General features: G+C 44.9%; 2 long non-coding RNA genes and 3 pseudogenes across 2 annotated transcripts in view; 3 read left to right on the top strand and 2 right to left on the bottom strand.

Moving 5' to 3' along the window:
• LOC135277952 (uncharacterized) overlaps nt 1–25,872 on the bottom strand; it is a 106,187-nt gene that overhangs the window by 63,890 nt on the left and 16,425 nt on the right. The window lies entirely within an intron of this gene.
• On the top strand, nt 122–24,578 carry LOC135277951 (uncharacterized). The gene is made up of 3 exons (XR_010345484.1): nt 122–325; nt 1,301–1,403; nt 23,524–24,578. It is a non-coding gene; the product is annotated as an uncharacterized LOC135277951 (long non-coding RNA).
• On the bottom strand, nt 4,459–7,637 carry LOC105724793 (polymerase delta-interacting protein 2-like; annotated as a pseudogene).
• LOC105724887 (alpha-1,3-mannosyl-glycoprotein 4-beta-N-acetylglucosaminyltransferase B-like) lies at nt 9,094–11,312 on the top strand (annotated as a pseudogene).
• On the top strand, nt 11,401–12,309 carry LOC135278092 (condensin-2 complex subunit G2-like; annotated as a pseudogene).

The following is a 25,872-nucleotide window of genomic DNA, read 5'->3' as shown; positions in this document are numbered from 1 at the left end:
TACCTATAGGAAACTTGCCTGGGCTTCATAGATCAACTGGCCAATCTTTTGCTAACTAGGCCCAATCATTACATCATTTCCAATCCAAATGGCCTGTTGATAACAGCCCAGATGACATTCTCCTGTTCTAATTGGCCAATTGCCATCTTGCAACATGGAGGATAAATTTCAAGTGGAGCCAAGAACAAAGTACAGATGACTCTGAACAAATTCTTCTGACTTCTGGGTAAAGGACAACTCAAGTCCCTCATTCCAGTGGCAGTGAATTGATGCGAAGCTTACTATGTGAAGGCAGAGCACACGTCTGTCTCCGGAGCTTCCTAGAGTAAGGATGTAGGCAGGTGATCAGCCTTGAAAGGAAATGGCATTTAGCTTCGGGGTTTTCAGAATAAGAAAAAGATCTTGCTCCTAATACAGAGAGAAAGGAGAAAACCTAGAGGAGCAAGAAGAGCTGTATTGGGATTTTCCACTTTTCTTTCTCCTTAAGAAATTGACCAACAGAAGCATAGGATTTCTTAAAGCAGTGAGCACTGGAATATAAGCTGACAAATAACCAACAATTTTTCAATAGTGAAACATTTTATAGTTTTTATATACTCTAGATCATCATAATGTAGTACCCAATATTTCGTGGGCTCTGAACAAATATGTGTTGATTAAAGAAACAAATGAATAACACCTTTGATGCATTAATAAAAGGAAAGAAAATATATATCAGGAAAAGCTGGGGAATGGGAGTCACATCTCTTGAATTCTATAGCAACTCTGTTACCATAGTCATGTGATTTGGGTTGTCTCATTTGTAAAGTTGGGTGACTGGTTTACTCTTAGGAAACTTTTCTACCTAGATGCTTCATGTTTTTTGAGAGAGAAGCAACTATGTATACATCAGAGAACTGTACAATACAGTGTATATGAAAACCTAAAAGACTTTATGTCTGCAAAGAGTAGGTTCATTCTAAAACTGTGGCTCAGACTAACTAGGCAGTCCTCAGAAATGGTAATTTATTATGCACAAAACGTATACATTTTACTGCCTCAAATATGTAATAGGTAGGTAATTTATTATATAGAACTGTGAATTTAAAGAGAAAGCATTTCTGCATTTGGTAGACGTAGTGGATTGGATGGTGGCCCCAAATGGCATGTCCATCTCCTAGTCCCTGGACCCCTTACATAGCACAAGAATGAATATTACTTTGCATAGCAAAAGATATGATTAAATTAAGGATGGAGAGAAGATCATCCTGGATTATCTAAGTAGATTCTAAATGCAATCACAAGGATCCTTACAAAATAGACACATGGAGAAGACAGATACAGAGAAGGCAATGTGAAGACAGAATAGAAAGAGATATGGTTACGAGCCAAGGAATGATGACAGCCACCACACATTGGAAGAGGTAAGAAAGAAATTTGCCCCTTGAGCCTCCCAGGTAATTTGTTATAACAGCAACAGGGGCTGAATGACGTAGACTAGGCTACAATTTGAAGGGGAAATATCTAACTACTTTGTTGAAATTTACTGATTCAGAAAAATCCACTGTAATATAGTCAATGCAATGTTCCAAGTTTGAGTCACACAATAGAATCCTAACTGCAGAACTGTGGGCCAGAGGGCCTTCCATGAGCATCCAATGGCCACTCAAAGGAGTGGTTTAGACCCTGGAGGTTCTTCCACCTACAAGCAATGTGATTCAGAACAACTTATTTAACCTTTTTAAGCCTCAATTTTTTAAAATCTGTATAATGAGGATACTAGTTTATATTGTGAAGATTAAACAAATTAATGTATACAAAGCACTTGGTAATGCAGTGATTGTTTTATGTATTAGATATTCTTATCAATAGCATTATTAGTAACCACTCCCAGTAATGATAGCTTTTGTAGCAAATATCTTCTAAGGAAGCAGATACTATTTCCAGAGAACTATATCTATTGATAAACTTGTATTGATAAAACTGTAACAATTAAACAAATGATATTGCAGATATCTTTTTTAAAAGGCAGTTAGTACTGTGCTGTGGATTCTAACAGAGCAGATGAAGGAAAGATATTGTCCAATTTATCACATTTTATTTCTTATATGGCCCAATTTCTAACATTATTTTCTCATTGGGGTGGAAAAAGAACAGGAATTGATCCTGTTATTAAGTTACACCTCTCACAACTTTATCGTTTTGTTGGCAAGTGGAATCACATGTATAAGAATGAATAAAAAAGTATAAAAGTTATGATAACATGACACTTCTTTTTTAAAATAGAGACACGCAAATTGCAGTTTGTTTAATGAAAGATCTTTTTATAAGTATTATGAGGCAACATTATCTCTCAGGTATCATTGTAATCTGTTAGATTTGAATATTTTTGGCCAAAAAATAACAATGTTCACACTGAAAAGGATCACATTATTTCTCGTAAGGGGTTGCAGCCTGCAGCGTGGCCATTCTGACAAGCTGAGAAGGGTAGCCTCTTGTCAGAAGCCACAAAGAGAGTCCTCAGGGGGAGGGGCAAAGGGAACAGAAATTAATGCTGAGCAGAGTGGCCAAATATACACATTTAATAAGGCATGGGAGGAGTCATGAATATTTATGAAAGGAGAGATGTACCATGCACAGTTGAGCTTCATCCCTCTCTGTGGGACACATGTTTTTAAAATGGTGACATTAGCATGATCTGAGGGTGGAGTTTTCAAACCTCTGGCATCAGAAGGTGAAGCAGAGGACATGAAAAGCCTCACTGCACAGCCTCCTACACTGGCCAGAACCAGTTTACGGCCAGTGGTCTCTTAACAGAAAGGAATCCTGGTTATTCATGCCAAAAGAAAGGGAGTGGGGTAAGGCAGAAGAATGGGGCATGAAGCCAGGGAACATAAGGCCGATCCACGCTGACTTCCTCAAACTAAAGGAACGTGAACTAAATGGAAGCACCTCAGCAATGACAGGAATGTGAATGACTTTGTAACTTCACTTCATCCTCTCCACTCATGCCATTTACACTTTGTAAGTTCACATTCATCCTCTATTTACATAGATCACACACCAAATAACATCCTCTCCATTTACAATAGGGCGCATTCTGAGTAAATGACTCTGTGGCTTCATTCTCTTCGTTTACACAGAATATTTGACAAGTAACCAATGGGAAACCTCTAAAGAATTGAAACCCCCAAAATTCTGTATGTGGGGCTCTTGCGCCTCCTCTGCGCTGGAGCCTGCTCCCACACTGCGGAGTGTATTTTCATTCTTAATAAATCCCTGCTTTTGCTTTCGCTGCTTTGTTTGTGCATTTTGTCCAATTCTTTGTTTAAGATGCCAAGAACCTGGACACCTTCTACCAGTCGTGGGGAGAGGGGCATCAGGCAGTTGGTTGATACCAGGTGGGGAGTGAGTCTTTCAAAAGGGCTGATTTCTAGCCATGCTCAGTGGCTCATGCCTGTAATCCCAGATCTTTGAGAGGCTGAGGCAGGTGGATCACCTGAGGTCAGGAATTTGAGGTCAGGATTTTTTTTTTTAGGGCTGGGACTGTGATTTAATATTAAGTCAAGAAAACGACCTCTAACAATCACTGCAGTGGCGGAGAAGAAATCCTAAGAATTGGGGCAAGATGCAGCACGATTTTTCTCTGGCTCTTGGACGTCTGAGAGAGGCTCAGGAAGTCCTTGGCTTAGTCATCATCCATACCTAAAGCTGCTCCTCCAGCCACATTCCTGCCTTTGTGGTCTGGATGCTTGGCAGAGTCATAATCAGGGGTGGCATACCTCTTGCTCCAGGAAACCCGACTGGCTTGACTCACTCCTCTCCTGGGCCCAGTGAGGCCAAAGATGATAATGGTTGGTCAGTGCTAAGAGCCGGGCCACTCCAACCCTGACACTGGCTTCCCTCTCTGCATTTGGCAGAAGATAAAGTGAACAAGAGTCCAGTCCAATGCCCAGCCCCTCGCCCCCAACTAGCTGAGAGGTGCAGTGACCCTGGGAGATGTCCAGCCAGCCTCCAGGCTGAGAGGGAAATAGGCACATGCCCTATTAGGGGGGCAGCTCCCCGGAAGGGCAGCAGAGAAAGCAATCAAGGGTGCCCACTGGGTCAGAAGGGGAGCCTGAGACTCCAGAAGCAGAAATGGCGAGGGTGGTCAAGCGTGTAGTGGTTTACTGATCAAACCTCATGTGACGGGCCAGGAAAGTCCTCCAGGCCGGCGGCAGCTGAACACAGTTCCTTGGTGGAGAGGTTTACTGGAACATGGTGTAGGCCATGAGGGGGCTTATGAGAAGGCCAGCCTTGGAGGAGTCCCACATGGGTCTTCTGAAGAAAAGTTATACCACCCCTCCAAAAAGAACCCACAATCAAATTAAGAGACCCACTGTGGCCTGTGATGGGGAGGAAGAAGAGTTCTGCAGCAATTGTGGGATGAGAGTTGTTCTTCCTGGTGAATGAGCCTGGCCATGTGGGGCCTCAGCTGGCCTACGAGTGAAGGCCTGAGGGTGGTGTCTTCCCATCTTTATTGCTTTCCAGGGAGAAGGGAGGGATCCAAACATCAAAGTGGGAGCCATCAGGTCTTTCGAAGCGGAATGTGCCCCATATGTGACCACTAGAAGCCTGCAGCGAGACGTGGCTGCTATACTGGAATGCGGGCTGTTCCTTGGATGACACCTGTTCCCTGCCCACTACCCCTCGGCCTTGCACTGTCTCCAAGGTGCAGGAGAGACTGAATATCCTCCAGTGCCACTCCCGGAGCTGTACCACGTCACTGTCAAGGTTCTCCAAATGGATACAGTAGAGCCACCAGTGCACATGGGAATTCTGGGCTTCCCTCATGCCCACGTAGAGGGGGATGACAGTGACACATATGTTCTCAGTTGTTTCCTGGTGAACATCGCAGCGCTCCAGCCAGGTTGATTCTTCTCTTGCCAGGCCCTTAATGTCTCCCGAGCCACAGAACGGGGTGCTTTTGTCTGGTCGTACAGAAGAAATCTTTCAAAGAGCTCATGTTGGATGGGAACCAGATCAGTGGAGGTGTAGGGGAGGATGTCTTCATGGCTGACATAGTCCAGGCCTGGGATGGCATAGAGGGCGCGGCTGTCATCATGGTTAGCCAAGAAGGTCACAGCTTCTGTCTGAGATCTCTGAGATATATGTGGGCAGTCACAGGCATCAATCAGCACCTGATAGTAAGTGTGAGTTTTGCCTTTTACCTCCTTAGAACCATGGCCAGCAGGGTTCTCTGCTTTTTCTGGAGCTGCAGAAGCCACATCCTGGTCATACAGTGTGGCCAGCCAGGGAAACGGGACAACACCTCGGTAGCCAAAAACTCTATGAAGGAAAAGCTACCCAGTCTCATGTTTTCCATTCTGTTTTGGCACCTCAAACACACCAACTGTCTCCAACACTTTGCCCTCTGGTCAGTTTCGGGACAAGAGGTGCCTCTGCGTTGTTGTGGTCACCGCTGGCAAGAAGGCCCCAGTTCCAGCTGCCGCACAGAGCGACCTCGGCCATCGGGCCCCAGTCAGTGACCAGGACCACGGGTGGCCACGGCAGGCCCAAATGGCCCTGAAGTCAGCCTTTCCAGGCCCAGATTCTGCCTCCCAGTGGCCTCCTTTGGCCCAGCTCCTGCCTCCCCCTCGGCCTCTCCAGGTTCAGCCTCTGCCTCCCTCATGGCAACCTCCCCAGGCCCAGCTCTTCCTCCTGGCCACATCTACAGGCCCAAGTCCTGCCTCGCGACAGCCTCTTTTGATTCTGCTCCTGGCCAGCTCCTGGTGGCCTTGCCTTTGTAGGCCCAAAGCTTCCTCAAATGGAGCTTTCCAGGCCTACCTTTTGCCTCCTGGTGGCCTTGACAAGCCCAGCTCCTGCCTGACAGTGGCCTCTCCAGGCCCAGCTCTGGCTTCCCTGCAGCCTCCCCAGGATCAGCTGTTGCCTGGCAGTGGCTTCCCCAGGCCAAGCTCCTGCCTGCCTCCTGGCTGCATCCATAGGTCCAGCTTTTCCCTCACACTGGCCCATTGAGGCCCAGCTCATGCCTCTGGCGGCCTCTCTGGGCCCAGCTCTGGCCTCACGCTGGCCTCTAGTGTAGGCCCATTCACCCTCGCACTGGCCCAGCTGTCTAGGCCCAGCTCATGCTTCTGACGGACTCTCCCAGGCCAGCTCCTGCTCCCTGGCAGCCTCTCCAGGCCCAAAGCTTCCTCTCGTGGGCTTCTCCAGGCCCAGCTCCTGCCTGTGGTAGGCCCCTCCAGGCCCAGCCTCTGCCTCTCAGTGGACCCTCCAGGCCCAGCTCTTGGCCTCACTATGGCCTCTCTCAAGCCCAGCTCCTGCCTTTTTGACAGCCCGTATGTACAGGCCCAGCTGCAGCCTCCCAGTGGCCTCTTTAGGCCAAGCTGGTGCCTCCTGGTGGCCTTTCCAGGCCCACCAGGCTTTCTGGCATCCTCTCCAGAACGTTTCCAAGTCAGCCTCTCTGGGCCCAGCTCTTCCTCCTGGCTGTGTCTACAGGCCCACCTCCTGCCTCACAACAATCACATTTGGCCCAGCTCCTGCCCAGCTCCCGGCAGCCTCTGTAGGCCGCAGCCTTCCTCAAGTCAGGCTTTCTAGGCCCACCTTCAGCCTCACGGCAACCCAGATAGATCCAGCTCCTGCCTGACAACAGCATCTCCAGGCCCATCTCCTGCCCTCGACATCAGCCTCCCCAGGCCATCTCTGCCTGCCTGCCTGCCTGGTGGCAGTGTGGACAAACCCAGCTCCTGCCTTTCTGATGGCCTCTTTAGGCACATCTCATGCCTCGCTGCAGCCTCCCCAGGCAGAGGGAGACTCCTGCCTCTAGGCAGCCTCTGCAGGCCCAGCTCATTTCTTGAAGCGGCCTTCCAGACCCAGTTCTTGGAAGCCTTTTGGCGGCCCCTCCAGGCCCAGCTCATGCCTCTCATGGCCTCTTCAGGCCCAGGTGCTGCCTCCCAGCTTCCTCTCCAGGCCCAGCTTTTCCTCCCGGCTGTGTCTACAGGCCCACCTCCTGCCTTGCCTCACAACAATCTCTGTGGACTCAGTCAGCTCCCGCCCAGCTCCTGGCAGCCTTTGTAGGCCTGAAAGGTCCTCAAGTCAAGCTCTCAGGCCCACCCAGCTCATGCCTCATAGTGGCCTATCCAGGCTCAGTTCCTGCCCTCCGACGGCATCTCCAGGCCCTAAACTTCCTCAAGTCGGTTTCTCTCAGCCCAGCTCTGGCCTCCTCCCAGTGGCCTTGGCAGGCCTAAATGGCCCTGAAGTCAGCCTCTCCAGGCCCAGCTCCTGCTCTCCCAGAGGCCTCTACGGGCACAAAACTTTCTGACGTGGGCCCCCCCAGGGCCAGCTCCTGCCTCCCAGTGGCCTCCTTTGGCCCAGCTCCTGCCTCCCTTCCGGCCTCTCCAGGCTCGGCCTCTGCCTCCCTCATGGCAGCCTCCCCAGGCCCAGCTCTTCTTCCTCGCTGGGTCTACAGGATCAACTCCTGCCTCGCAACAACCACATTTTTCCCAGCTCCTGCCCAGCTCCCGGCCGCCTCTGTAGACTTTAGTTTTTTTCAAGTTGGGCTTTCAAGGCCTTCCTTCAGCCTACTGGTGGCCCAGACAGACTCAGCTCCTGCCTGACCACATCCTCTTTTCTGGCCTCGTTACTACCTGTTTTTCAGCCATTTTGGCAGGCCTTTCATTTGCCTCACAGTGGCCTCTTCAGCCCCATCCTCTGTGTCACGTCTGCCTCTCAAGATTCAGCTTTTTTGTCACAGCAGCCTTTCTTACACCAGCCTGTGCCTCACCATGGCCTCTCCTGGCTCATCTTCTGCCTCATGGTGGTTTTTTCTGCCCTGCACTTGCCTCACAGTGGTCTCTTCTGGATCCAGCTCTATAGGTCTTTGATCATCAACAGCATCAAAAAGCCCAAAGCTTCCCTGCAGTGTGCCTTGGCTAAACACCTGTCTCTACTTTTAACCTTGAGAGTGTATTTTTGACAGATTAGTAGTAAATTCTGCCTGTGTCTTTTTACAATGATGGCTCTTTTATTTAGTATCTCATGGTTTTTCTTGGGTTCAGAGGGGAATGGGCCTCTGCTTGGGCTGTTTGTCTTTGCCCTGGACGTGGTAGCTTCTCATTTCATGTCTCCTTTTTTTGTATTTTTTACAGTTAACCTTTTTGTTTTCCTTAGGGTCTTGCTCTGTCACCCAGGCTGGAGCGTCACTGTGTGATCACACCTCCACTGACCCTTTGCCTTTTGGCCTCCACTGATTTTCCCAAGGCAGCATCTTGAGTAGTGTAGACTACAGGCATCTGCCACCATCCCTGACTAATTTCTGATTTTGTTTTAGAGGCTGATTCTCACTCTGTTGTTTAGGCTGGTCTTAAACTTGTGGACACAAGCAATCCTCTTGCCTGGGCCTCTCAATGTGCTGAGATTACAAGCATGGGCCACCATCTGTGGCCTGTCGTTTGCTTGCCACGAAGTATTAAGAATTTACTTTTTGATTAGTATACTATGATTATATACATTTGTGAATATATATATATTTTAAAGTTTTCTGGGTACCAAATTTTCCTTTTCTTTTCTTTTTTTTTTTTTTTTGAGGCAAGTTACTGCTTTGTCATTCAGGCTGAAGCACAGTGGTGTGATCTCGGCTCACTGCAACCTCTGCCTTCTTGGCTTAAGTCATCCTCCCACCTTAGCCTCCTGAGTAGCTAGGACCCTAGGTACGAGCCTCCATGCCCATCTAATTTTTGTATTTGTTGTAGAGACGGGGTCTCACCATGTTTCCCAGGCCAGTTTCAAGCTCCTGGGCTCAAGTGATCCTCCCCCCTCAACCTCCCACTGTGCTGGGATTACTAGTGTGAGCCACTACACCTGGCCTGCCATTCTCTTTTCATGGATCATTAAGAATTTATCTTTTAATTAGTATACTATAAATATATATGTAGATATGTGTGTGTATATTTATATGTGAATATATATGTGTATATATTTTCATAGCATACACAAACTCCCACATATACATTGTGAAAGAGAGATTTCCATATCTAGGAATTGATAAGCTTCTTCCAGCTTTTGAAACCACCCTTAGCACAAACATGAAAGAAGTACAAATTATCATTATTAATGACCATGGACCAAGATGACCATGAGTCAATAGTACTTTGCAGCTCAACCACCTTCCAGCAGAGTATCTCAAAGGACTGAATATATCTGAACATCGTACCCTTTCACATAGATGAGGATGCTTTGTAATTACTACTTCTCTTGAGACCTCAGTGTGACCCTCATCAGTGTGAAATCAGAAACTATTCCTGACCAAACCTGTTAATCAATATCCCAAATCACAGAGATGTTGAATAACAGGTTTGGTCAGGAAATAGTTATTGCATTTCGTTTGTCATGACAAGCTCCTGGCCTAGGCAGATGGAATATTGCAGAAATGTGTGTGTGTGTGTGTGTGTGTGTGTGTGTGTGTGAGAACATTCTTGCACACAGATTTGGGGATAGAAGTAGGGGGTTGAATTTGATAAAACCGGAAGGGGGCAGGGGTCGCCAGTGTCCCCTGCTCCCCTGCCCAGTCCCCATCCTGGCCTGACTGCGTCCGCGCCCCTCCCTGCCCCGGGGCCGGGGCCACCACCGCCTTTCCGGCCCCTGCTTCTAGGCCCCGTTCCAGGGGCCATGCGGCCTCGACCACGCGGGCGCCCACCACACACCAGAGGAGATACGGCTCCGCAATCGCACCTTCCTGACGCTGCTGCTCTTCTGCCTGTGCGCCTTCCTCTCGCTGTCCTGGTATGCGGCGCTCAGCGGCAAGAAAGGCGATGTCGTGGACTTTTACCAGCGGGAATTCCTGGCGCTGCAGGATCGGTTGCACGCAGCTGAGCAGGAGAGCCTCAAGTGCTCCAAGGAGCTCAACCTGGTGCTGGATGAGATCAAGAGGGCCGTTCCAAGAGGCAGGCTCTGGGAGAGAGGGCAATCGCACCTGGGGCCACCTAACAGAGGGCCGCCTATTGAAGCCGGGGAACGGCTCGCACCAGCAGGTGCTACACCTGCCCACTGTCTTCCACCACCTACCACACCTGCTGGCCAAGGAGAGCAGTCTGCAGCCCGCCGTGCGCGTGGGCCAGGGCCGCACCTGAGTGTCGGTGGTGATGGGCATCCCGAGCGGGAGGTGCACTCGTACCTGGCTGACACTGCACTCTCTCATCTCCGAGCTGAGCCCACAGGAGAAGGAGGACTCAGTCATTGTAGTGCTGACTGCTGAGACTGACCCACAGTACACTTCAGCAGTGACAGAGAACATCAAGGCCTTGTTCCCCACCGAGATGCATCCCGGGTTCCTGGGGGTCATCTCACCCTCTCCCCACTTCTACCCTGACTTCTCCCGCCTCATAGAGTCCTTTGGGGACCCCAAGGAGAGTCAAGTGGAGGACTAAATAGAACCTCAATTACTGCTTCCTCATGATGTATGCGCAGTCCAAAGGCATCTACTATGTGCAGCTGGAGGACAACGTTGTGTCCAAGCCCAACTACCTGAGCACCATAAACTTCGCGCTGCAGCAGTCTTCAGAGGACTGGATGATCCTGGAGTTCTCCCAGCTGGACTTCACTGGGAAGGTGTTCAAGTAGCTAGACCTGAGCCTGGTTGTAGAATTCATCCTCGTGTTCTACCAGGACAAGCCACTGACTGGCTCCTGGACCATATTCTGTGGGTGAAAGTCTGCAACCCCGAGAAGGATGGGAAGCCCTGTGACCAGCAGAAGGCCCACCTGCGGGTCCGCTTCAAGCCGTCCCTCTTCCAGCACGTGGGTACTTGCTCCTCACTGGCTGGCAAGATCCAGAAACTGAAGGACAAGGACTTTGGAAAGCAGGCACTGTGGAAAGAGCATGTGAACCCACCAGCAGAGGTGAGCACAAGCCTGAAGACATACCAGCACTTCACCCTGGAGAAAGCCTACCTGCGCGAGGACTTCTTCTGGGCCTTCATCCCAGCCGCTGGGGACTTCATCTGCTTCCGCTTCTTCCAGCCCCTGCGACTGGAGAGGTTTTTCTTCCGCAGTGGGAAGACTGAGCATCCAGAGGACAAGCTCTTCAACATGTCTGTGGAGGTGCTGCCTTTTGATAACCCTCAGTGGGAGAAGGAGGCCCTGCAGGAGGGCCGCACCACCACCCTCCGGTACCCTGGGAGCCCCGACGGCTACCTCCAGATCGGCTCCTTCTACAGGGGAGTGGCAGATGGAGAGGTGGACCCAGCCTTCGGCCCTCTGGAAGCTCTGCGCCTCTCCCTCCAGACGGACTCCCCTGTGTGGGTGATTCTGAGCGAAATCTTCCTGAAAAAGGCCAACTAAGCCCAGGGCCTCTGAGGGTACCCTGTGACCAGCCCTGAAGCCCACATTTCTGGGGGATGTTCTCACTGCCGTCCCCAGAGGGCCAGATATGGCCCTGCCCGAAGGGTTCTGCCCGCCAGGCTTGGGCCGGCCTGGGGTCCGCTGCGGCCCAGAGGCTCCAGGAGCTGGTGCTGTCCCCGCCCCACAGGCCGTGGAGGAGGCAGGTGGCCCCCACACTGTGCCTGAGGCCGGGAACCGTTCGCACCCTTCCTGCCCCAGCCAGGTCATTTTAGAAGACCTTTTTCTTGGGCATCCGCTGTCTCTGGTGCGAACACTGGAATGCATATACTACTTTATGTGCTATGGTTTTTATTCTTGGATACATTGGATACATTTGATTTTTTTCACCTAAGTCCACATAAACTTCTATAGGAGCATGACTTGTAATAAAGGGTTAATTTTTTAAAAAGGAAAAAAATAAAAGCATGGAGCTTCAAAAAGCAATCGGAAGAAGGCCTGCGGCTGCTTCATTCTGTTCAGAGACCTCTTCACGAGTTCATTACCGCTGTTCAGTCTTGGCACGCAGACACCCATGAGCACCGGGGTGTACTTTCTACTCTGATCGCTGGGCCTGTGGTTGAGATAAGTCACCAGCTACGGAAGGTTTCTGACACAGAGGAGCTTACCCTCCAGAGCATCTTTCTGATCTTCCACCTTTTCAAGGTGTTTAATAGGAATAATAGTAGAGTCTTCGAATATGGTCAGGTCATTTTTGGATGAGTTAAAGGCGTGTGTGGCTTCTGACGCTATTCAAGGCATTGTGTGCCTCACAGCTGCTGTGCATATTATTCTGGTTATTAACGAAGGTAAACACAAAAGCTCAAAAGTGAAAGAGGTTGCAGCCACTGTTCACCGAAAACTAAAGATGCTCATGGAAATTTCTTTCGAAAAGGATAGCATTGAAATATGTCTCTATGAATCATCATCAAGAACTCTGGGAGAACTTTTGAATTCATAACCAAGCCAACATCTCCAGACATGTGAAAATAGGAGAAAGGGACTCAAAATGAAATGCCTGTGTATTTTCCTATTGTTTTTATTGTTAATAACCCATATAATAGGGAAAGGGTAGGATTTTTTGTGGGGATGTGGGAGGGTGTAGGTTATGGAGTAGAGAACTCAAAACTTCTTCCATTTTTGCCCAGTGTCTGTGTAAATAACATATTTAAAGGACTCCAGGTATGAATGGTAGAAATCCATGATTCAAAGAAAAGAAAAATTCTAGCAAACCTGGTTGTTTTTAAAATGACTTATATATATGTAATATTGCTTGTAAACGATGAGTAATAAAGCAATGACAACAAATAACATGGAAAAACCCCTCTCTACTAAAAAATATTAAAATTATCCTGGCGTGGTGGCACACACCTGTAATCTCAGCTACTGGGGAGGTTGAGGCAGGAGAATCACTTGAACCTGGGGGGCGAAGATTGCAGTGAGCTGAGATGGCGTCACTGCACTCCAGCCTGGGCAGCAGAGCAAGACTCCATCTCAGAAAAAGAATAAAAAATAACAAAAGGGCTGGTTTCTGCTTAACCCTTAAGGAAGAAAGCCTTACTATGTTTGGCAAGGGGGTTTACCAAGGCATATTTGACCTCCTATCTCATCATGGCCAGAACTAAGTTTTTAAGGTTTTATTTGGGGTCTCCTTTTGCCAAGAAGGGGCTATTCAGTCAGCTGGCAGGCTTAGGATTTTATTTTTATTTCTCAAGATTAATGACTTTATAGTAATTGATAAATCAGCCACAGAGTGCATAAACAAGAAATTATATGATCACATGTTGAAAGAGAAAAAAACCTTTTGACTCAAAAATTAATAGTCCAATTCTGAATTTACCATTCTATGTGTTACTGACTATGGATTCTGGAGCTTTCATGTGACTGTAACTGGCACGAGTCTGTGAAGGTTTTCCAGGTAATGCTTTATTGCTTATATCCCAGCACAGGGGAGCCAGCTCCCTGTGGGCAGGTCCTCGTGGTGTTTCAAGAAGGGCAACATGAATAATTGTGAGGTACTGTGTGAGGCAGAGCTGCAGAGTGTGCAGGCGCAGTGAGAAATCATGTTAGTACATGCACTGCAGGGTGAGGCTGGAGGTCAGGATCGTCATTCTTCTAGTCTTCTGTGCATGTGAGTGGTGGGGTAAACTCCCTTAGGGGAGGTTTATGATGGGCTGGCTGCTGCTTACCTTAGCTTTCCCGCATGGGTTGCAAGGTTTTGTGGTCAGTGAGAATAGCGCCAGTGGGGGTGGTGCAAAGTCTGATGGTTAGCAGGTGTGTATGGAAAAATATGTTATGGGGTGGTGAGGGCTGGGTCCCATCCTTACTCTGTCTCGTATGGAAAGAAGAAAGATTAAAAGTAAAATATATTGAAAAAATATTTTCAAATAGCAATTCTTGTTTGAAAAAGAATACATTGAAAAATATGTTCGTTCTGATTCTTTTATTGGGGATTTTGAGGCCACTTTTCTGATGTGATCCCATGTCCCAGGCCCCTAGTTCCTCTGCCAATGAGGTTGACAATATTCCCTGAGCAGAATTGGGATTCCTTACAGAGTATGATCAGCTGGTCCTGACGTTGTCTCACTCAAATAACAGGAATGGACTAAAAAAAAATACCCTGTATTCATTTTCAAGGCTGACGTAATAAAGGACCACTAATTAGGTGGCTTGCAATAACAGAAATGTTTTCTCTCACAGATTTGAGGCCAGATGTCACAAATGAAAGAAACAGCAAAGACAAGCTCCATCTGAAACTCACAGGGGAGAATCCCTCCTTGCCTCTGAAACCCATAGGGGAGAATCCTTTGCCTCCCCTAGCGTGTTTGTCAGCAGTCCTGGTACTCCCTGGCTTATGCATGCACAAACCAGCTCTGCCTCTGTGGTCACGTGGTCCTCCACTCCCTGTGTATCCCTGACTTCTCCCTTTATTTTAATTTTATTTTTTGAGAAGGAGTCTTACTCTGTCACCCAGGATAGAGTGCAGTGGTGTGGTCTTGGCTCACTGCTACCTCTGCCTCTTGGGTTCAAGCGATTCTCCTGCCTCAGACTCCCAAGTAGCTGAGACTACAGGCACGCACCACCACACCCAACTAATTTTTGAATTTTTGGTAGAGGGGTTTCACTATGTTGGCCAGGCTGGTCTTGAACTCCTGACCTCATGATCCGCCCGCCTTGGCCTCCCAAAGTGCTGGGATTAGAGGTGTGAATCACCGCGCCTGGCCTCTTCTTCCTTTATTATAAGAACAACATATATATTGGGTTAGGACCCACCCTACTGACCTCATTTTAACTTTGTTACTTTTGCAAAGTCTCTATTTTTGAGTAATGTCACATTCTCAGATACTAGGGATTATGATTCCAACATATTTTGGGGAGACACCATTTAACCCAGGGCATGCTCTACTGCCCACATTGCTAGTGTCTGCTCCCCTCGGTATTCCTGTTCCCTCTAGCGTCTCCCAAAAACAGTGCAGGAGATGGAATAGAGAATTTTTTTCTCTGGTCTGTGAAGTTTCATCCCTCAAACAGCCCTTCTCAAAGTTGCTCTCGTTAGAGTCATGCCATTTACACTTTGTAAATTCACATTCATCCTCTATTTACATAGCTCACACACCAAGTAACATCCTCTCCATTTACAATAGGGCACATTCTGAGTAAATGACTCTGTGGCTTCATTCTGTTCGGTTGCATAGAATATTTGACAAGTAACCAATGAGAAACCTCTAAAGAATTGAAACCCCAAAAAATCCTGTATGGAATTTGGGACTCTAATGAGACTTGGACTCTAACGAGAGCAACATAACTATTCTTTGCTTAGCCAAAGGCTCCACCCCACCATGCATGCGCTGTGGCCTGGAGACTGCTTTGTGCTGGAAATGGCCTTTGGGAAAATCTGCACTGACCCTGCTCCTCAACCACTGCCGTGGAGAACTCTGCCTGCTGCTCCCCAACAGGCACTAGCTCTGGCTTGGGAAATGTACAGTTCTGTGGGATCAGTTTTCTGGCCAAAGTGAGAGCAGCTAACCGCTAACATTCAGTTTTCAATCTAGAATTACCTACTGAGCTTTTAAAAATGCAGATTCTAGACCCATCCCAGACCTTCCTTTTCAGAATCTCTCAGGCATGTATATTTCTCGAAAGCTCCATCAGTGATTCATATGTGCAGCAAATGCCCCATCCTTTCTAAAATGGGAGCCACACAGGAGCCAGCTATCCTTCCACCTGCTCTCAAGATTGCCCAGTATCATGGACTCCTCCCTGGGGGAATATGGTCCAAATTACTTTCCCATATGTCTAGCCCTCCCAGCCTATGGCACCGGACACCTGCCAGAGCCCCAGCCGAGCTATGTGCCAGCAGTCTTAAAGGTATCAGTTCCCCTAAATGGAGACTCCTTCAGTGTCTGTGGGATTGAGGGCATTCGGGCCTGGCCTCTCAGTGGATGGCGGGCATGCTACTGCAGAGCAACCACACGAGCAATGTTACAGTTTAGCTTGTTTGACCTCTCCAAATCTCATGTTGAAATTTGACCCCAACATTGGGAGTGGGACCTGATGGGAGGTGTTTGGGTCACGGGGGCAGATCCCTCTGACGTGACTTGGTGCCCTTCTCATGGTAACGAGCTCTCACTCTGTCAGTTCCTGTGAGAGCCGATTGTTGAGGACAGCCTGACACCTTCCCCCCAATCTCGCCTCCTCTCACCATGTGATCTCTGCACATACCAGCTCCCCCTTGTCTTCTGCCATAAGTGGAAGCAGCCTGAGGCTTTCACCAGATGCCCAATTTTGAACTTTTACAGACATCAGAATCATGAGCCAAACAAACCTTTTTTCCTTATGAATTACCCAGGCTCGGGTATTCCTTTATAGCAACACAAGTGGACTAAAGTAAGTCAGTTTGCTCACCTGGGCACACTCATTCAGCAGGATCATGTGTAGAGTAAAGAATGTACAGAAAGGAAATGTGGCCTCTAGCGTATTCCTGGAATGCTGTAAGTATGAGGTGACGGGATCAGGAAAAGGAAGAAAAAGCAGTAGACTAAATCGAGCAAAGTGCTAGGCTGGAAACATGCTGTTGAGGAATGATTGGCAGGTGTTATGGACCGAATGTCTGCGTCTGTGTCCCTCAAAAATATATATGTTGAAACTCTAATCCCTAATGTGTTGGTATATGAAGATGGGACCTTTCAAATGGAAGGTAATAAGACTATGAAGGTCTCATGACCTAACAAGATGATGGGATAAATGCTTTTTTTCTTTCTTTGAGATGGAGCCTCGCTTTGCTGCCCAGGCTGGAGTGCAGTGGTGCAATCTTGGCTCACTGCAACCTTGCCTCAGCCTCCCAAGTAATTGGGATTACAGGTGCCCACCACCATGCCAAGCTAATTTTTGTATTTTAGGTAGAGACAGGGTTTCATTTTATTGGCTAGGCTGGTCTCAAACTCCTGACCTCGTGATCCTCCTGCTTTGGCCTCCCAAAGTGCTGGGATTACCAACCTGAACCACTGTGCCCGGCTCCTTTTCTTTTTTTTTTGAGACAGTCTCACTCTGTCATGCAGACTGGAGTGTAGTGGTGCAATCTCAACCCACTGCAACTTCTGCCTCCTGGGCTCAAGCTATTTTACTGCCTCAACCTCCTAGGCAGCTGGGACTACAGGCATCTGCTACCATACCTGGCTAATTTTTGTATTTTTAGTAGAGACAGGGTTTCATGATGTTGGCCAGGCTCGTCTTGAACTCCTGACCTCAGGTGATCTGCCTGCCTTGGCGTCCCAAAATAAATGCTTTGATAAAAAGAGACACCAAAGAGCTTGATTTCTTTCTTCTCTTATGTGAGGACACAGTGAGAAGAAGGTGGTCTGCAATCCAGGAGGCAGCACATCACCAGACACTGGACCTTCAAGCCCCTTGCCCTTTTATGTCTCAGCCTCCAGAACTATGAGAAATAAATGTTTATTGTTAAGCCACACGGTCTCTGGGATTTTTGTTATAGCAACCTGAGCTGACCAAGCCTGCAGGACATGGAGGCAGCCTTCTCACTAATAGACCTGAATTGTAAAACACACTGTGCCTTCTCCCAAGAACCCAGACACACACCTGGCATGTTTTCTCTTTTACCCTTGCCCCATGCTTCAAAGTGGACTCTGCGCTACAGACTTCGTGTCACTGGTGTTGACATCCACTCCTCTCTTCCCTGTTAGATGCCACCACCCTGATGGGGCCAGACCTAATTCCTAAATGCCACCTTCTTAAACAGCACTCTCTCCCTGCTGTGGTCCTACCGTAATCTGCTTTCAGACAAATCTTCCTAAAGGACAGGCCTTCTCATGCTCCCCTCCCCAAACTCCTCAGGAGGTCTCCACTGGAAAACATCCAGTTCTATAATATGGTCCAAAAGATCGGCATGGTTTCCAGCCTAAATCCCCAACTTTATTGCTGCTGTTTCTTTGCATATGACTTGTGTGCTTACAAATTAACGAAATTGCTGGCCCCAGCCCAATAGTTCCTACTTCTGTGTCTTCGCATCTACTTTTCTACCTGAAATGCCTCCTCTTGCACTAGGTCTCCCACATTCCCCTCTTCACTTATCTAAAATCTATCCTTCTTTAAAGGATCAATTCAAGTGCCTCTTCCTCCAGGAAGTCTTTCCAAATTTCTCCTGATTGCAGGTAATGCCACCTCCCACTGAACTCATAGCTTTTTAGTTATTCCTCTGAGGCATCCATCACTTTCTCCTTGTTTTGTGGGTACTCATAAAAAGACTGTATCTCCCTAAGTGGATTGGAATTCATCTTTTTATTTAGAGAATTTGGCAGTTTCCTGTACTTTACCTTGTTATTTCATATTTAGAAAGAATATTTTTTAAATCCTTTTGGATTTGTTTATTATGAGATTGTGTGAGGTTTTGGAGAGAGTGAAAAAGCAGAATGTAAAATTTGAAGGGTTTTTTGTGTCCCTATCTCCTTCAGTTCTGCTCTGATCTTAGTGATTTCTTGTCTTCTGCTACCTTTTGAATTTGATCTGCTCCTCTAGTTTTTTTTAATTGTGACAATAGGGTGTTGATTTTAGATCTTTCCTTGCTTCTCATGTGGGCATTTAGTGCTATACATTTCCCTCTAGACACTGCTTTAAAAGTGTCCCAGAGATTCTGGCACATTGTGTCTTCGTTCTCATTGGTTTCAAAGAACATCTTTATTTCTGCCTTCATTTTAGTATTTATCCAGTAGTCATTCAGGAGCAAGTTGTTCAGTTCCCATGTAGTTGTGTGGTTTTGAGTGAGTTTCTTAATCCTCAGTTCTACTTTGATTGCACTGTGGTCTGAGAAACTGGTTGTTATGATCTTTTGCATTTGCTGAGGAGTGATTTACTTCCAACTATGTGGTCAGTTTTAGAGTAGGTGTGATGTGGTGCTGAGAAGAATGTTTATTCTGTGGATTTGGGGTGGAGAGTTTTGTACATGTCTATTAGGTCAGCTTGGTCCAGATCTGAGTTCAAGTCCTGGATATCCTTGTTAATATTCTGTCTTGTTTATCTGTCTAATATTGACAGTGGAGTGTTAAAGTCTCCCACTATTATTGTGTGGGAGTCTAAGTCTCTTTGTATGTCATTAAGAACTTGCTTTATGTATCTGGGTGCTCCTGTATTGCGTGCATAGATATTTAGGATAGTTAGCTCTTCTTATTGCATTGATTCTTTTACCATTATTTAATGCCTTTCTTTGTCTCTTTTGATCTTTGTTAGTTTAAAGTTCATTTTATCAGAGACGAGGATTGCAACCCCAGCTTTTTTTCTCTCTCTCTATTTGCTTGGTAAATCTTCTTCTGTCCCTTTATTTTAAGTTTATGTGTGTCTTTGCACATGAGATGGGTCTCCTGAATACAGCACACTGATGGGTCTTGACTTTTTATCCAATTTGCCAGTCTCTGTCTTTAGATTGAGGCACTTAGCCTGTTTACATTTAAGGTTAAAATTGTTATGTGTGAATTTGATCCTGCCATTTTGATACTAGCTGGTTGTTTTGCCCATTAGTTGACCCAGTTTCTTCATAGTGTCAAAGGTCTTTACTATTTGGTACATTTTTGCTGTGGCTGGTACTGGTTGTTCCTTTCCATGTTTAGTGCTTCCTTCAGGAGCTCTCGTAAGGCAGACCTGTTGGTGATGAAATTTCTCAGCAATTGTTTGTCTGTAAAGGATTTTATTTCTCCTTCACTTATGAAGCTTAGTTTGACTACATATGAAATTCTGAGTTGAAAGTTCTTTTCTTTAAGGATGTTGAATATTGGCCCCCACTCTCTTCTGGCTTGTAGGGTTTCTTCATAGAGATCCACTGTGAGTCTGATGGGCTTCCCTTTGTAGGTAGCCTGACCTTTCTCTCTGGCTGCCCTTAGCATTTTCTCCTTCATTTCAATCCTGGTGAATCTAATGATTATGTGCCTTGGTGTTGCTCTTCTTGAGGAATGTCTTTGTGGTGTTCTCTGTATTTCCTGGACTTGAATGTTGGCCTGCCTTGCTAGGTTGGGGAAGTTCTCCTGGATAATATCCTGAAGAGTGTTTCCCAGCTTGGATTCATTCTCCTTGTCACATTCAGGTACACCAATAAAATGTAGATTAGGTCTTTTCACATAATCCCATATTTCTTGGAGGCTTTGTTCATTTCTTTTCACTCTTTTTTCTCTAATCTTGCATTCTCATTTTATTTCATTGAGTTGGTCTTCAGTCTCTGATATACGTTATTCTGCTTGATCAATTCGGCTATTGAAACTTGTGTATGCTTCGCGAAGTTCTTATGCTGGGTTTTTCAGCTTCATCAAGTCGTTTATGTTCTTCTCTAAGCTGGTTATTCTAGTTAGCACTTCGTCTAACCTTTTTTCAAGGTTTTTAGTTTCCTTGCATTGGGTTAGAACATGTTCCTTTAGCTCAGAGATGTTTGTTATTACCTACCTTCTGAAGCCAGCTTCTGTCAATTAATCAAACTCATTCTCCATCCAGTTTTGGTCCCTTACTGGTTAGGAGTTGTGATCCCTTGGAGGAGAGGCCTTCTGGTTTTGGGTGATTTCATCCTTTTTGCACTGGTTTCTTCCCATCTTTGTGGATTTGTCTACCTTTGGTCTTTGACGTTTGTGACTTTTGGATGGGGTCTCTGAGTGGATGACCTTTCTGTTGATGTTGATGCTATTTCTTTCTGTTTTTCAGTTTTGCTTCTAACAGTCAGGCCCCTCTGCTGCAGGACTGCTGGAGGTCCACTCCAGACCCTGCTTGCCTGGTAATCACCCAAGGGGGCTGCAGAACAGCAAGGATTGCTGTCTGTTCTTTCCTCTGACAGCTTTGTCCCAGAAGGGTACCCGCCAGATGTCAGCCAGAGCTCTCCTGTATGAAGTGACTTTTTGGATATATGGGGGTCAGGGAGCCACTTGTGGAGGTAGTCTGTCCCTTATCAGAGCTCAAGTGCTGTGCTGGGAGATCTGTTGTTCCCTTTAGGGCTGCTTGGCAGGGACGTTTAAGTCTGCTGCAGCAGAACTCATAACCCCCCTTCTTTCTAGGTGCTCTGTCCCAGGAAGGTGCCTTTTTTCAGAGATGCCCTGCCCAGCAAGGAGGGAATCTAGTCACAGTCTGCCTGCAGAGGCACTGCTGAACTGCCATGGGCTCCGTTCAGCTGCTGTGTAAACTTCCTCGTGTTTTATTTACACAGGTAAGATTAGAATTGCCTTGGCAATAGCAGATGCCCTTCCCCGAGCCGAGCTCCACCGTCCTGGGTCAAGCTTAAACTACTGTGCTGGCTGTGAAACTCCCAAGCCAGAAGGTTTTAGTTTGCTGGCCTTTGTGGGGGTGGGATCTGCCGAGCCAGATCACTTGGCTCCCTACCTTCAGCTTCCCTTATTTCAGGGGAGTGGGAGGCTCTGTCTCACAGGTGTTCCAGGTGCCAACCAAAATGCCCACCCGGATTTGTGCTGAAAACCCTCAGCACTAGCTGGAACAGCTGCTCAGATCTATGCTGGAAACCCATGGTGCTTGTTGGCCCGGTAGAAATTTCTTGATCTGTGGGCTGTAAAGTCCATGGGAGAAGGGCAGGATCTGAACTGGAATGCCAGAATGGCTAGAAATGTCCAAAGAAATTATTAATTGAAAAAAACTTTTCTTGAGAAACTTAAGACTAGATATTGGCATATCTCTCTATACATATAGGACATATAGGATTTTTTAAATGAAGCTAATATCAAAAATACGTTGATACAAACCTCAAAGCTGGTTTTCTGTCTCTTAAAAGAGTAAAGTTTTCTTGGCTCATTAATCTTATTTGAAAGTTTTTGTTTGTTTGTTTGTTTGTTTTTACATAAACCTTTGAATGATCTACCTTGAAAACAAAGTTTTTCTTTATCTTATAAAATAAGTTCTTGTATTTCATGTTGTCTTTTATCAGATCTTAGATTACTTAAGAAAATTGCATTCTCTTTATTAAAAGAGATAATTTTTTTCTACAACTGTGTAACTTTCTCGCTTTTGAAGTCTTTTAATTATCACTCTGTATAAATGGATATTGCTTCATAATAACCTGTGGTCCTATTTGATCAAATGTCTTAAACCTTTAATATTTTTGACAAACTTCTCAAAATCAAATTCTAAATTAAGTGTTTTTGATCTCTAACTTTGAGATGTTCTAGAGGGCTCCTTAAAAATTGCAAAGGATTTGTCTCTCACCTTGCAAATAAGGAATATTAAACTAATTAGGTTTATTTAATATGTTAAATCATATGGGAAGTAGTGCCAAATAAGTAATGCTAAACCCTATTTAAGTTATATCTATGGGAATGTTATTGATATGAATATTGCAGAAATTACATAATAATCCTAGAAAATTGAAATGTCCTGGTATAATGTTATCAGTTGTAATTTCTATTATTGTGTTAAAATGCTGTGTGCCTCAGAAATAACCAAATTTCCTTGTCAATTACATCATTATTATAATGAACTTTCATCAGATTTTTGACCATGGGCATTTTGAGTCTTGTCATCCACAGACAGTTAGTTGTTTTACTCTAGTACTTTTCTGAAAGCTTTTGTAAGCAACTATAATCCTCAAGTGTTTCATCTTTAATGAGATTCATGAAAAGGACTCTGACAAGTACAAGTACAACTTTCTGATGTTTAAGATTATATCATTAGACTGGGTAAGAATTTCCAGAACTCTGATGAAGAAACTGATAGGCTCATGGAACAGTTAATCAAGATCAAGCAGAATAAGAATTAGTTACCTAAGACTGAATAAACTGATGAAGGAAAATTACGAGTTAGAATGAGCTTTTTATTTGAAATTTTGTTAGTCCTTTAATGTTTCATTTTCCAGATTTAAGGGAACCTTTCTGTTTTCTCATAAGCTATCTATAGCTTATAGCAATTTGGCAAATTATACCTTTGTAAACAGAATTAAAACAATTACTTTTTCGCTCTACCTGATTCCCTCCAGAACTCAGAAACTGTTAGCAAGTATTCTTATTTTCATGGTAATGTAGTTATTTGCATAAGTTCAAAAAGAATCTATTCTCTTTATAAAAGGGCATCATAGAACATTGAACATATTAGAACACCATAATATTGATTACATTACCAATGCTTAAACTGGAATATCATATTTGAGAATGTGTATAGAATACCTGCCTTCAAGGGTTTTTGAGCCTTGTGAAATTTATGTCTAGGAAGCTTAAAAATATTTGGGGGATATCAAAAGGAGAGGAGTTTACCTACATTTGTAGGTATTGCAGACAAAATCTGATGGTGAGTTCTTGGCGTGGTTTCCTGGTCTCAAGAGGCTTTTAAAAGTCTCATCTGAGATACCTCATCAAAAGTTCCAGAAGACTTAAAGAGTCTCTATGGCAATCACTATCCTTGCTTCACTCATACAAAAAATTAGGCCAGGTTTAATGAGACTAGACTTACTTTACGAATGATTTAGTCTTACTGTGATTATATTTGGTAGAAATGGGGGCAGCTGTAGAGAGAAAAGTTATGTTTCAGAAGAAAACTATAATTCATCTATTATTAGATTAGAGACCTAATCTAATAATAGACTTTTTTCAGGTTTCTATTATCTAACTGTAGGCAGGACTGGATCCTGTATCTTCTAATTTCCTCCAATATCTGACTGTGTCTCTCCAAACTCATGTTTCTAATTTTCTCCCAGCTTTCTAACTTGGAGTCACTAAGGACAAAAACTTCTATATTCCTGAGACCCTACAAGCTGGAGCTAGACAACTTGATGTAAATTTTAGGAGACAAACCCCATGCTTGATATGTGGGCCACTAAGGCAGTTCATCAAAATGTCCAATGCCATAACCAGAGACATTCAAACTAAATCAGGAAAATATGCTTCAAGTTCAAATCCAGAAATCTTGTCAACTAACTGCCCTCTGGACTCAGAGACCAAGTTTATAATTTGTCCTAAGCCATTAAGACATTAACCTTTGTTTTTCTTTTGTTTATTTTATCTGGTTTGGTTCACAAGAGAATTTGTTAAGAAGCATACTCTAATCCCTTGGTATAGCCTCCTGATAGTCCCTATTGTAATCTCCCTGGTGCATTTTCTCAAGGGTTTTGAAGGTGTATTTGCAGCCATCAGTGTACACCAGGTGGTCTCACTGCGATTAGAGCAACAAAAGCAAGGTGAATAAAGGAATGTGTCTTACACAAGCCTACATTGTGACTTATGAGTTCCATGCTAAGACAAAGACAACCCAGCCATGATGGTGACCAAGAGTAGTGCTGATGCCATAACTTTTGATCAAATCTCTCATATAGGTTGAGTCTGATCAACAGGGGAAAACTGTTCAATAAAATATGTAGGAGGTCATTGTTTTGTATTAAGCTCCCGCAGTAGTCCCCAAGAGACCAGATCAAACCAGAATGGAGTCACTCATGCAGATGGCACATTGTCAAACTTAACATAAAAATAGGCCAATTGTTCAAAAAGAAAAAAAAGGAGATTCACAGCAACCAATTGAAAGAGGCCCAGCCAACCTGAGCTCATGTGTTAAGGAAATATCCTGTAGTTTAACGTATGCAAAGAAAGTAGCTTTGAAATGACAGATCCACTTTTTGTTTCTTGTTTCTACTTTCTTCAGTGTTTTCCACTATAAAGCCCACCCATCTGCTAAGCTCAGGAGGGTACCTTTCTGTTTCATAGATGGAATGTCACTTGATGCATGAATCACTCATAAAAGCCAATTCGATGTTTAAAACTCAGTTTGCTAAAATGTTGCTCTTTAATAGTACTATGGACTGAATTATTTGGTGTCAGATATAGGGCCCCATGAGAATGTCCCCTCTACAGTAAATTCTGAGCAAATGGCCATAAACACAAGTGTAATGTTGAAATCAAATAACATAATAGATTTATTGTTTTTAGCTTGATTGATGTTTAATAATCTGTACATGGCAATATGTCATAAACGGTGGGGGAACCAAACTGCCTAAAGTGGAATGTGAAGTGGATTTGGTGAATGAGGGCAAGAAGGAGGTGTTTGAGCACTGTACTGTGCAAGAGGACAGATGGCACAGGACTAGGTGGGACACCAGGGGCGTGGAGAACAGAGAAGAATAAGAAGGCCAGGAAGGGGTTTCAGATGGAAGAGGGAGCAGGGTAAGGCAGCTAGGCAAAGAAGAATCAAGGACACAAATGGGGGAGAAAAGTCTATGTAAAACAATTATTAACAGTTCAAGGTAAGCATTCATTCCATATATGCTACCATTAAGGCATACAGGGAAAATCAGGTCAAACAAATTGATTTTTAATGAATTTTGCTGATATTATTGAAGAAAAGCAGGAAATGAGAGATTTGAATGTCAATTCTGAACTAATTTTCTACCCTGAATGCTCCAAATTCCACCTTCTTGTTCAGATCATTAGGAAACTTTGAAAATGAAAAAAATATACTTTTCACATCTATTTCTTAGTTAGGTAAAAATGTTTAATTGAGAGTACATAAAATTCTATTTTTTAACCCAGAACCTAAAATGCAATTATATATATATGTGTGTGTGTGTGTGTGTATATATATATATATATATAAAAAATTCTAAAAAGACTATTCAACCACTTGTAGGTAGTTCATATATACTCCACAATTTTGCTTTAAATTGAACAAATGATTCTGGCAGTAATAGGAATATTTCCCTGACAAACAAACTAAATTAAAAGTGACACTCATTTTATTATGTGGAAAATATAATTTTCATTTTGTTCCTTTGCAAAATTTTGAAGTTACAAATTAAATAATACAAATGAAAAGCCTGTCATTTGTAATTTATCCAGATTCAACTCAACTATGAAGTTCCTTTTTCTATGCTACAGCAACTTTCAACTTGAGAAAAATTGGCAATTACAGTCAATTGCTTATAGTTAATTACTACAGCACTTTAAAAGACAGACATTTTGAGACCTGAGAAGATGATACAGGAATAGGAATAGCTCCGGTCTGCAGTTCCCAGCTAGATCAATGCAGAAGACAAGTGATTTCTGCATTTCCAACCGAG

Source organism: Aotus nancymaae, unplaced genomic scaffold (assembly GCF_030222135.1).
Source record: "Aotus nancymaae isolate 86718 unplaced genomic scaffold, 86718_ANA_hifiasm-v0.15.2.pri h1tg000036l, whole genome shotgun sequence".
In the NCBI taxonomy this organism is placed as follows: Eukaryota; Metazoa; Chordata; class Mammalia; order Primates; family Aotidae; genus Aotus; species Aotus nancymaae.
This window is presented reverse-complemented; position numbering and strand designations above follow the sequence as displayed.